The sequence below is a fragment of the Leptonychotes weddellii genome, chromosome 3 (genome assembly GCF_054177405.1).
Source record: "Leptonychotes weddellii isolate Sample4059 chromosome 3, ASM5417740v2, whole genome shotgun sequence".
NCBI lineage: Eukaryota > Metazoa > Chordata > Mammalia > Carnivora > Phocidae > Leptonychotes > Leptonychotes weddellii.
The window spans coordinates 149,903,763-149,919,715 of NC_138371.1; the positions used below are offsets into that span (position 1 = coordinate 149,903,763).

General features: G+C 39.0%; 1 long non-coding RNA gene across 3 annotated transcripts in view; it reads right to left on the reverse strand.

Moving 5' to 3' along the window:
* The window catches only part of LOC145720676 (uncharacterized), a 142,072-nt gene that overhangs the window by 53,626 nt on the left and 72,493 nt on the right, over positions 1-15,953 (reverse strand). The window lies entirely within an intron of this gene.

Consider the following 15,953-nt stretch of genomic DNA (forward strand, 5'->3'; position numbering starts at 1 on the left):
GCCGTTAGGCATCTGCCTTCGGCTCAGGTCATGATCCCAGGGTCCTGGGATCCAGCCCCACGTCGGGCTCCCTGCTCAGTGGAAAGCCTACTTCTCCCTCTCCCACTCCCCCTGCTTGTGTTCCCTCTCTCGCTGTGTCTCTCTCTGTCAAAAAAGAAATAAAATCTTTAAAAAATAAATAAACTCTTGAAAACTACTAAAACTTAATTTTCTGAAACCTGAACCCCCTCCCAACACACACCCAAATCTTTCCTATTCCTGCGTCTCTGCCTAACTCAGCCTTTTTCTTCTCTCATCCATTCCATGGAGCAAAACAACCCTTCTTGAATTTACCAGAATTGGGGGGAGGGGGGGAGTTGTAGATAAATCTTCCATGCTCCTAATTTCAAGTCAGAACTCCAAATCTGCAAAAGTAACATGATGAAGTCCAGATTAAAGTATTTTCTTCATCATTCAGATGAATTTCTGCAGTCAGCTGGGGTGAAATGATTAAAGTTGTAACCAGGAGCAGACTCCAGGCCATTTCTTGCTTGCCTGGGAAACCTTTTTAATGTAACAACTTCAGATCACTCTGTCCCTTGAGGCATCTCTCCTGCACCTATTAGACTATAAAGAACACCTTCAATAGGAATATCTACCTAAAAGACAACTGGAAAATAGAGGAAATTTTATAAAAAGCCAGCCTCTGTGCTGAAGGTCAAATAATCTAGAGTCTACCCTTAAAAAAAAGAAAGTCAGGTCACTCCCTTCTTAATATATATTATTTATTCATATATATTCATCTTTTTTTACTGTCAAATAGTGAGAACCTACCATGTGCCTACCACATTCTAGGCACTGGGGATGCATCACATGGAACTAGACAGGAGCCCTGCCCTCAAGGAGCAGATCTTCCCATGGCTATTTGACTGATTTGACTAGTTCTTTTTATTCTTTATCTTCTTTTATTGACCATATCAGGAGCAGCTGTGAAACCCATTTGTGCTTGTAGCTACTCTCATTTCTTTATTCATTTATTTATGGTCTCTCGTCATATCACAACTTCTAGGCTAAGCTTTTTTGTTTTTACTTTTAATATGCTTTTCCAAAATAAATCGCTCACTTTGAGGGAGTTTTAGCATCATAAAAGACACTTCAGTGGCCCTCCTTAAAGCTGTAAGTGCCCAGCTAGCTAAAGATAGCGTGTTGATATTGAACCACATCTACAAGTCTGATGTAAAATGATGTAATGGGGTTTCATTAAGGTCATCTTCCATTGGAGGGCATTAGTTTGCCTTTAAGACAAATCAAACCAAACCAAACAAACCACCACCACAATATAGAAAATATAGTAACTCTTATGCCACTTTCAGATTATCTGATCAAATCCCTCATCTAAACAACCTTTCCTTAGCATTTGAGCCTGCTTAACTTTCCCTACTCCTCCCTTCCCCCAACCTCACTCAGTGCAAGCTACAGAAATACACTCATTTTAGTACTAGCCTGGAGAGTCTAACAAAGGTAAGGATTCTGAAAAATGCAGACAACGCATTTTTAAATCAAATATGAGATTTTTTTTCATTGCCTGCTCTAAGGATTCTCTGTGATGTAGTTCTGCCTCTAACACAAAATATTTTACAAAAATTAAAATTTCTAAAGAATAACTTTAAAAAGAAGAGAGACTTCCTTCTCGTGTGTTTTGGGTTCCATGGCAACAGCACATTCAGGCTAATGAAGATGGGATTCATGTTTATTGAGAACTTTATAGATTCACTTCCAAAGTTTGCCATGGTTGTCTTATTTATCTTCATACAACCCTAGGGAGTAAGTATTATTAACCCTCTTCATATAGATGAGGAGACTGAGGGTTAAAAAAAAATCAGAGTAGATAAAATTAGTCTTAAGTTGGACCTTAATTAGTAACATTTTCCTCTCCTCTTTCCCTTCTCTATATGCCACTATGCCCTCCTTCACACATGTACACAAACACATACACCACAACATACAGTGTTATTCCAAGAGCTTAGGTTATCCACATGTCTACTAAAAAGTTAAGTTACTCTATAAGGAAATCACTCTGTTGTATTAAAACTGGCTGAACCAAAGACAAACCTGGAAATCTTAGAAATCATTATATTCTGAACTAACTCAAACATCTTTCTCTAGACGCCAAATCAGATTTCTAGCTGATTTTTCGTGATGAACTTCACACATGCACTGCTTAGGTGGAGTACAGGGAATAAAATACCAATATGTAGTTCTCTTCTGTTTCATATAGATCAAAGCAAAGCTTCCCCTGCCTCATAATTCCCGTGAAATTGGAATTCACCTCTCTCAGACTTAATATCTTTCTTTTTTCCCCACAGTGAAGACATGCTACCAGTCAGAAGACCCATGCAGAGGCTCAAAGCCTTGGTACTTTGTGCCTCAGGCCTCTCACTAAGAAAAGTGTAAGAACTTTATCTCCAATAGTTCCTGCCTTTTGTGACATCTCTCCTGGGTCTCTTCACCCCTAAATTCTTCATTTCTTTTCAGAATTTAGCAGAAAAGCACTTTTCCCTGCCTGTTTATCTCAATGTCTGTCTCTCACTGCTAGTATTTATTGCTTATCACCGTAAGTCTTTATTGAATGTAATCTGTTTGGGGATATAGTTGGCATGAAAGATGCTCCACCAAATGAAGTTGTAAAGTATTATACATAAATACTTAATTCCTAGATTTATTTATTATCATCATTACTTATTTACCACTATAGGCACATAGGACACCTTTGAAAGGAATAAATCTGGTCAGTTGCTCTCCCAAATTTTATCAGAATATTCCTTTATCAGAATATTTCCCAAATTGTATCAAAATATCTTATAAGATATAAATTAATGTCAATACATATTTATTAATGTTCTTCACATGACTAGCACACATGATAGTTTACAAAAAATTATACATCTATGGTATCTCATGTAATCTTTTTAATTATTTAATCTTCCCAGCTATCCAATGCTAAAACAGTTTTGGTTGCTATATGACCGTCCAGGAAAGTGAGACTCTGAAAGTTTGGAAGATATAGCAAAAGTCACATAAATAATGAGTTTCAGAGCTGGACTCAAACCTAGGTCTCCCATTCCAAGTACTAAGCATTTCTACCCCCCCTCCATGGCTGCCTATAGGATCAGCAGGATGAAAGGAAATCAAGCAAGGTCAGGGGAGAAACAAAATGGGCCTCATCATCTCCTCTGTGAAGCTTTCATAAGAGTGTATGGTTTGGTGTGGATTTATGTTTCATATTCAGCTAAATTAACTTAAATTTGTATTTAATTCAGGGTCATTGGAGCCTAAGTGTAAATTTGGGATTCCCCACACTGAATTTTTATTTGCCACAGTAGGCATGCTAGAAAGAGTGCAATTAGCCCTAATTAGTATACTAATTAGTATAACTAGTAAGTTCTTTTCTCTGTGTGCCCAAGAAATGCTGGAGATACCTAGGATACAATCATGTCATTAATTATGACATATGGAATGAGCCCATGTCATTAAGTGGACATAGGATTGGGACCCTTATCAAAGAGGGGTGTGCCAAGCAAAGGGGGATACAAGTCCATGTGGAATACAGAAATGGTGGTATTGGTTCATATAAGTAAAAATGCATACTTGGAAGTCTGATGGACTTTGGACTTACAATCAATTCCAACCATTTTATCCCATAAGTCCTCACTCCATGGTAGATAAAGAGAAATAGAGGCAAAAAATTCTATACAGTCATAGGCATTTTAGAGGATTCATGGAAGCATCCTGTTGGAATGGTAAACCCATAGCCTTCTGCAACTTCTTGTTTGTCTGTTTTCTGTATATCTCTCCTTATACAGGAGAGTCTTTAACATGGCAAACTACTTTTCCATTCTTCTCCAGGAATTCCTACACTAAATCCAGTCTCCCATCCTCATTCATTCTCTAAAAGGAATAGGAACACAAGTTCTAAATTTCCATAGGAAGTCTACTGAACAAACCAGAAGAGAGAATTCAGAACAATCCTTGCTCTTGTCACTGTGAGCTATGCAAACAATCTTTGCTTATATAATACTTTTCAATGTAATGATTTACAATGAAACTCCAGCTCTAGAAACTATCTTACCTCAAAAAGTCATCCCATATTGGGACACCTGGGTGGCTCAGTTGGTTGAACAGCTGACTCTTGGTTTTGGCTCAAGTCATGATCTCATGGGTCGTGAGATGGAGCACGGCATTGGGCTCCACTCTCAGCAGGGAGTCTGCTTGAAGATTCTCTTCCTCTGCCCCTCCCCCCACACACTCTCTCTCAAATAAATAAATAAATCTTTAAAAAAGAAAGTCATCCCATATTACCTCTTCCTAAAGGAGTGTTTCAGTGCAAACCCCAAAGGCTATGAACATGCTACTCCACAAAAGAAATAAATTAACTATTGAATCTTACACTGGCAGTCAATTCAGCACATTAAATCCCAGAAAAATACACTTCCTGGGAAATATGATTCATTTCATAATAAAATAGTCACCTTGAGCTGAAAAATAATTATACTTGAACTAAGCATAACAGACCAGATATATGCATTTTGGACAAGAAAAACAAAGTAAAAGTGGTAAGTAGAAAGCGTAATTTCTCAGTTCACATAGAAGCCATCAGAAAGAAAAATAAAGAAAGGGAAAATACGAATATAATAAATCATGTATGTGGACAAACAATGTAAATGTTTTTCATGTTTTCTATTCACATCAATGATTTTAGTTCTGCAATCAAAAAGAACTTAGGAAATATGTAGGTTCAAAATTGGGTACCAAAATAATTAACTGATTCTTGATTGGTAAAAATTAAGCTATTATTAGCTATAGCTATAGCTATATATATATATATATATATAGCTATATGTGAGACCATGTGATATATTAATCCACAAGCCATTAATAGAGTTAGCAATAGTTTAATTTACCAAATTTACTTATATCCCTAAAACAGTAACTCTATGATTTTATATCTTAAAATTTATAAGTAATTTGTTAGTTGAAAAAATAGAAATTATTTCCTTCTATTTCAAGATTATAGATCAATAGCTTTTTAAAGAAAATATTTTATAAAATATAATTTTCAAAATCAAAAAAGAATCCTCATTTAGCCATGATATCTCTCTACAGTTTCTCCTTTGAGCTTTTTTTATTGTCAATAACAGCTAAATTTTTCAAAATTTAATTCTACATAGCCAGAATGGTTTGACCATTATAACCCTACTAACTGGCTTACATCTAATGTCTACTGTTTGTGTTTATTAAATTAATGTGGCTTAATAACTGATCTGATTTGGGTTTATTCAAACAAACTGAACTGAAAATAACTGTATGAATTCAACTAATTTGGACATATTTTAGGTTTAATCAAATAGCAAGCAATCAATAGTCAAATCTGGCTTAAAGTATACCCTGAAAGAAAGACAAATAGGTCTCTGTGGTGGAATCAATTTTGGTGCCCTAACTAGATCCCCTTTACTGGGACAATACATCCATCTCTCCAAGATACCAACCAGTGACTTAATGGCAAATTGTTTGCATCAGATTTTCCAACTTGGAAAGGGGAGAGAGGCTTTCTGATCAGGATTAACACACACAGTATAGATTTGCCTTTCTTGCCACAGGTTCTCAGCAGGTACTACTTGTCCAAGGGTTCACAGAGTGTCTGATCTAGAGTCATAGAATTCTGCACATTATCATTCCTGATTGAGAGATCCACTTTATGGCCAAGAAGGTAGGGCATGAGCATGTTTGTATGGGGTACACAGTCCTACCACTTTCTATACTATCAAGAAGCTATTGTCCAAATAGAGTGATGAAACAGCCTCTTAAAGATACAACTGAGACATCAGGTCAAAGATGATGCTGTGAGAGTAGGTGCTATCCTGCAAGATTTGGTAAATTCCTTAAATCCAGGGCATCACTTGGTGTTGTGTCCCCAGTAAATAAAATACATAGGTCCACATATTAAATAGTAGAAATGTAGGAGTAACCCCACTCACCATCACTTCTAGTGACTCCCTGGAGGAATTTGTGCTTCCCATCCCTATATGTTATGGTCTCTGAGTCTAGAGGTCCTGAATGCAAGATGGAGAGCACTCCTATCCATAGTAGGAAGAACCAAGAACACAAGAACACAGTAAATCTTCAACTAAACTCAAAGCAATGGCTGCCACTAACCACATTGGGCTCCTTATGTCAGTAGTCTAGCAGGTACAAAAAGGAGCTACCAAGAAAATCAACCCTCATCATCATGAGGAAGAAATACTACCTAATAAAGAGGGATATATAATAATTATGTCCGACACATCTGCTGGGGTATCTCTTGGCACATCCATGCCCATTTGTGACTGTAAATGGGCAAGGAGAGCAACTCTAGTTTCAAAAAGGCATGGTAACCAGAAACCTAGGCTCCTCAGAGATGACATCTGCATCAACCCAGAAGGCAAGTCCCCTAGACAAGCCAGAAGTGCTAGCTAAGGGTGAGGGGAATCAGAAATGTGTGGCAGAGGAAGGAGAAAATGAGTATTAAATAGGACATTGATACCAATCACAGTAGCAGGGGCTGTCATTTATCTCACCAACCCTCCTCTTTTGTTTCTCCAGGAATAGTGACCACAAGATCTGTATGGTTGGAGTACATTTAATGTGAGAAGCAAGTGGACCTAAGCAGTGCAAGGGGTAGCCTATGATAAATGCTGGTTTGATGCCCTACACAGATCCTCTTAACAAGAGCAGGGCACTCATCTCCCAGCTGCTGTGAGTGTTGGCTGCCAAGGGGTTGGTTCATAGCTATGCATCCTCTTCTCCAAAAAGTACCCTCTACTAATAGGAACTGCTTTATCAGGGAAAGTCTACACTCTACCTATCTTCCACCCCCACATACAGCCAACAACCTATGACTGGCTGAAAGCAGGGCACTAAATACTGCTACCCTTGCCTCAAAGGGAAACAGCTCACTAGCCCACCCCTGTGGATCAAACTAAGGCTAGATTTTGACTTGAGACCACACCATTGCTCAGGTCTTTCTTCTTCCCCCATCTTGCTTCACTCTTAGCCACATGGGTTTTTTTGCAAAACACTTCTTCAATAAATCATGTGCCATGATTATCAAAGGCTTTGCTCCTAAGGAATTAGAACTAAAAAAAAAATCTCAAACTTTATCATTTATAAGAATCAACAGAAGAGTTTGTTTTAAATGCACATTCTTTGGCCCTACTTCTAGAAAAGTAAATTTAATAGGTGTTTGGTGAGCCTACAGACCACACTGAGATGCACTGGACTAGACCATCAGCATATACTATGCACAAAGGAAAGCCAGAACCACCAATGACACAGCAATATTCTCAATCAATGCACCTGAGAACAAATTTCTCTACAGTTACTCTCAAGGCTTTGATTTTCCAACATAACAAACCTCTAACCTCAACTTTGTGATACGGCTTTCACTCCACTCATGTTTACAACTTCAAAATGTTAATAAAACATGGTAAGTGCAAAAGTCAAAATAAAGTAGAAGAGGTAGCAAGTAAGTAATGGACTGCACATTCTTAATTTAAATCATATATATTTATTCTCTCACTCGGTAACTGAATACTAACCAAATGAATTTGTAACATATTCCACTCTAGTTTTATTAGGATTTGTGCTGTATGTGTAATGTAAAAACAAAGAAAATATATTGCAACATCAACTTATATTATTCATGCTTATAAAGTTCTGTGTATCTACCCATGCGGTTGGGAAGATGCATTAGGAGTCGATTACAATAACAAGAAAAGGTTATTTGAGTCAAATCAAAACAATAAATGGGGAAGAGAAAAATTGTAAAATATTTGTTTTACTCTTTCCTCCAGTGACACATAAAACATTATCTCCTTCTCTAAGCGATTATGAACATTTCTATTCTGTCATATGGCATAAAGTGGAGATTTGTTTAAAATCATTTATGTTGGGAAAGTTACACAAGCCTCTTTGCACTTCAGAGAAAGTATATTTTTGATCACCTCAATTGTTAAAAACTCACAGTTCTTATTTATAGGAATACTCAGACAGATGGAAATAATAAAAACTGCTTTAAACAACCTCTAACTAATTTGTCACATTTCCACAATTTCCATTTTCTCTGTAAAATATACCAGCAGTTGCCAACAGGATGCAGAACACTCTTGAATGTTAGGCTACTCTCCACTGTGCCCACCCATTTCCTCTCTTCCAGGTGGGCAGTACAATCCATCAAGAGTCAGCTGTGTTTATTCACAAACTTGCCTATGATCCCACTTACTATTATATTATTTAATTTTGCTAAAGATTTCATAAATCTATGAAATATGAGTTCTAAAACAAGTAAACATTTCCTTAAAAACTAAGATGAATACTTTGGAGAGACTTGATAATGTAGACTTGCTTTAAAAATTGCTCTCAAATTACAGAGAACTATAAAAAAAAGAGAAAAGTAGTAAGATTAAGAGAATTTTGTATTCCCTCAAATTATTTTACAGGAATCTGGATCTCTTTTGCTCCACTTTAAGGAGTCCCAAGGGATGCCTGGGGAGCTCAGTTGGCTAAGCCTGTCCCTTCGGCTCAGGTCATGATCCCAGATCAAGTCCCATATCGGGCTCCTTGCTCAGTAGGGAGCCTGCTTCTCCCTCTGCCTGCTGCTCCCCCTGCTTGTGCTCTCTCTCTCCCTCTCACTCTCTGACAAATAAAATCTTTAAAAAAAAAGTTTAAAAAAAGTTTAAAAAAATAAAATAAAGAGTCCCAAACTGGAAATCAATTGTCACTGATTTCCAAAATGACAGATCTAAAATGACTATGGTGTACACAAGAAATGCCAGGACTTCCAATCAGATCCATACACCAAACACAGACCTTGGCCTTTGTTGCAGTGGCTAATAAACTCACATGTATACAAGTCTATGGATGGAGATTTAGTCAACTTTTCATAATGTTTTACTTTAAGTGATTTTAATTAACTGACAAATGATCAGTGCCAATCACATCTCCATCAAAAATTTCTACCGTATCAGGTGGTCCTGGTGACAGGAACAGACAAAATGAGAAGTCACAGGACTTTTTAAATCTTTCTATAAAAAAAGAAAATAAGTCAAAATAAAGAAATATATTCATGGCATTTTTTTTAAAGATTTTATTTATTTGAGAGAGAGAGAGAGCACACATGTGCATAAGTGGGGGGGACAGAGGGAGCAGGAGAAGCAGACTCCCTGCTGAGCGAGGAGCCCAACACAGCCCAACACAGGACCCCGGGATCATGACCTGAGCCCAAGGCAGACGCTTAACCAACTGAGCCACCCAGGCGCCCCATGGCATTTCTTTTACAGTAAGCTATCGAACTACATAGGAGACAAAGGAAAAACTGAACCTTGGTAGAAATGAAACCAGTCAAAAAGTTAACATTCCTTGTAAAATGCATTAAGGCACATGATTAGAAGATTGTTTCCTTTTAAAATGCAAACATCCTGTTTAGGAGCCAAAGTTTGTGAGGAAAAGCAAGCACACCTCCTCACTACAAAGGCAGGTATGTCATTCAGATCCGTAGTCTAGGTTTGTAGGTCCAAACCAGGTCTGTAATTTTCTTGTACTTGCTTCAGATCCTTTTAGTTCTCTGTAAATAAACATTACAGAGTTGAAGCCCCCTTTTCTCTCTAGAGGTAACCACTTTCTTGAAGTTGAAATGTACCACCTCCATTATTTTATATTATATATAAAATGTTATTTTGTATTATTTAACAGCACTATAGATAGTATTATTTTGTTTTAAACTTTGCGTACATGATATCATGATGTACCTATCACTTTGTGATATTTTTATTCAATGATATTTTCAATATTTATCCATGTTAATATAAACATATATTAATGAGTATCACTTATTTCAAAAACACTGTATTGCATCACAGTTTATCCACACATCTGTTAGTAGATATTTAAGTAATTTTCAAATTTTAGCTGTTAAAAACAATGCTGAAACAAACAGCATTGCACACACATTCAAACATTTATTTAATTCAGAATCCCAAACTTCATCTTAGTCTTTCTCAATCACGATCTCCAGGGAGAAGATTGGGAAGATGTATGTTTAATAAGTTCCCTCACCCACCCACTCTGAGTGATTCTTATCCTCAGGGAAGTTTAGGGGAAAACACTCTAGACTAATAGCATTACATGTAGAAGTAAAAATACTGAGTCATAGTAATGCCCATCTTCCATTTTACAAGATATTGTAAAATTACACTTCAAAGTAGAAGTTGTAATTTACATGCCCACAAACTGGATATGATTCTAATTTCCCCACAGCTTTGTCAACATTTGGCATTGTCACAGTTTAGGTCTTTACCACTCCGGTGGATGTAAAATAGTACTCTGCTGTTGTTTTAATTTGCAGTTTGCTTTCTGGTTACCTGTAAAATTGAGAAGACTTTTACCTATAAATAACTGGCCATCGGAATTTCCTCCTTGTGAATTGTTTGCCTGTTTTAGGAAGTTGTTTTTCTCTTATTGATTTGTAAGAATATATACATTCTGGATACAAAAGTTGAATATTACAAAGCTTAATGAAACAAAATTTAAAATCTTTTGCCCACCCATCCAATTCATGAATTTTTCTCCCGAGAATCAATCATTTTATATCCTTTTAGTAGTTTTTCCAAAATATATCCATTTTTCTAAATAATATGATTACATATTTTTTGATTTATTAGTTCTAGATATTATTTTTATTTACTTCCTATATGGAAGGTAAAGGTTAAGCATTCTTACATCATTACCTCATCCCCCCAATAAATCATAACTCAGTTTTTTATTAAAATATTATAACTTAGAATATTATGACTATATAAATATTGGTCATTGCTGAGATCATTACTATTATTATATTTCCTTTCTTTGCATAACTTTTGTTCTTCCTGGAATAAGTAATTACCTTACTTCTTCTTCTTTCCTTTCATTAATTCTCTCTAGATTTTCCAACCTCTCTCAATCCTATTTTCTATATAAATATGTCAAGTTATCTTCCCTTTCTTCTAAAACCCTCTGTCCACCTGCTCCAATTTGGGCTGCTTATTCTCTGAACCGGATGCTTAGCTCTTGGTCTGGGACCTCTTACTTTACCCTGAGAAATTGCCTTCACCTCTCCCCTGTGTGAGATCCCATTTCCTAGATTTCATCTTCTTCTTTCTTGGTTTATTCCATTATTTCAGCAGAGTACATCCTCCCATAACTTCCTGAGACATTTATGACACCTTACAGTCTTAAAATATGTTTATTCTATCTCTGTTTTAGTTTTATTTAGTTTTATTTTTTTATTTAGTTTTATTTCTTGGGATATATTTTAAATATTATTTTATAAATATTTAAATATATGTTATTTATATTTCCAACTTCCTGGGAAGATGGCAGAGTGGGAGGATCCTAAACTCAACTCATCCCATGGATACACCTAGATAAAAGCCACACCAGTGTAAATAACACAGAAAAGACCCAAAGACTGGCCTAATAGACTCTCCACAGCTAAATGTACAGAAGAGGCCACATTGAAGAGGGTAGGAAAGGCAGAGACATGCTTAGCAGCCAAAGGGACATGTAGACTGTCCACTGGAGGGAGGAATGAACACCATGAGTGTGGAGAGGAGAGAGAAACAGATCCTTATACCAGGAAACCCTGGCATGGGGAACCACATGGGGAAGACAAATCCCCATAACATGTGGCTTTTAAAACTAGAGAGGCCTAACAATCAGTGAGGCTTAACACCTGGAACTTTACAAAAAGCAGTGGCCTGGCTCTGGGAGAGCCAGGTGGGTGCAGTCACTGCCCTAAAAAGACAGCACAACAAACAGACCCACTGAGAGACAACATAGAAGCAGCAGTTTGAAAAATGCCTGGGGTATATGGGAAAGAGATTTATTTGCTAATCTCAAAGCATGTGCTGGAGAGGCAAGGAACATTGGGAGACTTCTCCTAAAACAAAAGAGCTGTCAGGTGCCATTTCCCTTTCCCGCCCCCCATCCTGGATACACGGACACCTGTGAGAACCAGTGCAGTGTAAACACTCTTCACCTAGCTTGCTAGCAGCTGGACCCCACATTCTCCTATGGAAACACCCCCTCCACCTGGCCAGGCTGGCAGGAGTCTGCCCAGCAGCTGTAAGTCCCTTCCCACAGCTTGCAGCCTGCCATTGCATTCTCCTGTGGACCTGTCTCCTCTAATATGCCCTTGGCAGAGCCCATCTAAAGCCAGACTACAAACCTCACAGAGGGCAAGTAGCCCTGACAGGGGCCAGAACTACTCCAAAGTGACTCCTGCCCCAGAGAGAGGGAAAGATAACCACACACACACACACGTCCAACTGTGGCCCCAGCAGTGGGCTGGGGGCAGAAATCTAGTCTGACCACAGGCCCTGCCCACCAATGAAAGCTTCTCAGGGGATAACACAGGGAAAGCACCCTACAGTTCAGTGCTACTGCAGCTATGGCAAACACTTGGTTTGACTCAACTCAAACCAAAGGTAGCCTCAGACTAACACACTAACAACACAGTGACCAAACCCTGCTCACAACAGGAATAGAGAAGAGAGCCATTGCAGACGACTAGACTGAAGGCAAATGCTGCTCAGCCATGACTGTAGGAAGCACAGAGCACACACAGGAAACACCTCTGAACAGTCAGGTTCTGGTGAAGAGAGGACATTTGCACTTCAGGGCACTGCAGGGCATCTTCTTCATGAGTCTACTACTTTCAGAAACAGGAGATGTAGCTGACTTTCCTAATACATAGGAAAGATACAGGGAGTTAGACAAGATGAGGAGACAGAGGACTATGTTCCAAAGGAAAGAATGGGACAAAATCATAGCAATAGAACTAAAAAAGACAGAGATAAGGAATATACCTGATAGAAAATTTAAAGTAATGGTCATAAAGATATTCACTGGATTTGAGAAAAGGATGAGACCCTCAACAAAGAGATAGGAAAAAAAAAAAAAAAAAAGAACCAGAGATGAAGAACTCAATAATTGAAATTAAAAACACACTAGATGGAATAGATGTAGACTAGAGGAAGCAGAAGAACAGATCAGGGGACCTGGAGTATAGAGTAATGGAAAGCAATCACACTGAACAAGAGTGACAAAAAATAAGAAAAGATGAAAAAAGACTGAGGGAACACAGCAACACCATTAAGCGCAATAACATTTGCATTAGAGGGATCCCAGAAAAAGAAGAAGGGGCAGAAGATTCATTTGAAGAAATAATAGCTGAAAGTTTCCCAAATCTGGGAAAGAAAACAGAAATCCAGATCAAGAAGGCACAGAGAGCCCCCAACAAAATCAACCTGAGGAAGTCCCCACCAAGACATAATAATTAAAATGCAAAAAGTAGTGATAACGACAATCAAGAAATGGGCAGAAGACATGAACAGACATTTCTGCAAAGAAGACATCCAAATGGCCAACAGGCACATGAAAAAGTGCTCAACATCACTCGGCATCAGGGAAATACAAATCAAAATGACAATGAGATACCACCTCACACCAGTCGGAAAGGCTAAAATTAACAAGTCAGGAAACGACAGATGTTGGCGACGATGTGGAGAAAGGGGAACCCTCCTACACTGTTGGTGGGAATGCAAGCTGGTGCAGCCACTCTGGAAAACAGTATAGAGGTTCCTCAAAAAGTTAAAAATAGAGCTACCCTATGACCCAGCAATTACACTACTGGGTATTTACCCCAAAGTTACAAATGTAGTCATCCAAAGGGGCACATGCACCCCAATGTTTATAGCAGCAATGTCCACAATAGCCAAACTATGGAAAGAGCCTAGATGTCCATCAACAGATGAATGGATAAAGAAGATGTGGTGTGTATATATATATATACCTATCAATAATTTACTTTGAGGGTGCCTGGGTGGCTCAATTGGTTAAGCATCCAACTTGATCTCAGCTCAGGTCTTGATCTCAGGGTTGTGAGTTTGGGCCCCACACCCACTATGAAGCCTACATTAAAAATAATAATAGTAAGGGGGAAAAGATGGCAGAGGAGTAGGGGATCCTAATCCAACTGGTCCCTGGAACTGAGCTGGATATCTACCAGACCACTCCAAACACCCATGAAATCAGCCTGAGATGTAAGAAGATAGATCTGGATCTCTACAAACAGAATATTGCAGGCATTTGGTTTCAAGGTATGAAGCAGGGAGCCGTGATTCCATGGGCAGATATCGGAGGATAAACGGCAGGGGGAAGGAGACAGCCATCGGGATCCTACACCGAGGGTGAGCAATAGCCTCCCGCGCCGGGGACAGAGCACAGACTTGCAGACCGGTAGCGACAGGGAAAGGACTTCAGGGCAGCCCCCTGGACCTGAAACCTGGAATGGCAGGGCCGCACCTGTGAACTGGGGGCGGCTGGCAGTTTTAGAAGCATGAAGGGCAGAGCCGTGCCCCCGTGCCCTGACCTGGAGATGAGGACTAGGAGCGCTGCTGAGGGGCACACAACCCAGGACTGCAGTTTATAGCAGCACAGACAGAAACAGAGATAGTGTGGCCTGGAGAGCTCAATGAAGAACAGACTGCAATCTCTCTGCTCTGAGGCAGAGGGTTGGAAATGGTCTCTCCTGCTCTGACTTCCGGAAGAGATGCGGAAAGCCACCAGGGAAAGCCACCAGAGAACAAAAGCCCCAGAAAAATGGTTTTCACTGAGGCCATCCCCTGCCACAGGGGGCAGGACAACTCTGCCCAAACAGGGTTGCCTGAGTAACAGCGCTGCAGGCCCCTCCCCCAGAAGACAGGCTGGGAAAACAAGAGGCCTCAACCCTAAGGTCCCTAGAAAACAGGTGCATCTTGCTTGGGTTGTGGTCAATAATTTGGACCCCACCCCTCAACAGAATGACTAGGAGGAAGAACCCCCAAAATAAGAAAGACTCAGAGACTATGACTTATGCCACAGATTTACAAATGGATTCAGATATAACCAAGATGTCGGAGATGGAATTCAAGCTAGAAATTGTGAAGACGGTAGCTAGAATGGAGAAATCAATTAATGACAACATAGAGTCTCTAAGGGCAGAAATGAAAGCTGAATTGGCAGAACTTAAAAATGCTATCAATGAGATCCAATCTATCTAGATAATCTAACAGTTAGGGTAAGCGAAGCAGAAGAACAAATTAGTGACCTAGAATACCAATTAATAGATAAAAAGGGAAGAGAGGAGACCAGGGAAAAACAACTCAGAATCCATGAAAATAGAATCAGAGAAATAAATGACACCATGAAACGTTCCAATGTCAGAATTATTGGAATCCCTGAGGGGGTGGAGAGAGAGAGAGGACCAGAAGATATATTTGAGCAAATCATAGCTGAGAACTTCCCTAATCTGGGGAATAAAACAAACATTCGTGTCCTAGAGGCAGAGAGGACCCCTTCCAAGATCAAGGAAAATAGGCCAACACCCTGGCATGTAATAGTAAAACTCTCAAATCTTAGAACCAAGGAAATCATCTTAACGGCAGTTAGGGGGAAGAGATTCCTTACGTACAGAGGGAAGAACATCAGAATAACATCAGACCTATCCACAGAGACCTGGCAAACCAGAAAGGCCTGGCAAGACATATTCAGTGTACTAAACAAGAAGAACATGCAGCCAAGAATACTTTATCTGGCAAGGCTGTCATTTAAGGTCTTCACAGGCATCATGATGACAATTAATTCATATCTTTCAATAATCACTCTCAAAATGAATGGCCTAAATGCTCCAATAAAATGGCACAGGGTTGCAGATAGGATAAAAAGGCAGGACCCATCCATATGCTGTCTACAAGAGACTAATTTTGAACCTAAAGACACATCCAGACTGAAAGTGAAGGGATAGAGATCCATCTTCCATGCCAACAGACTTCAAAAGAAAGCTGGGGTAGCAATTCTTATAT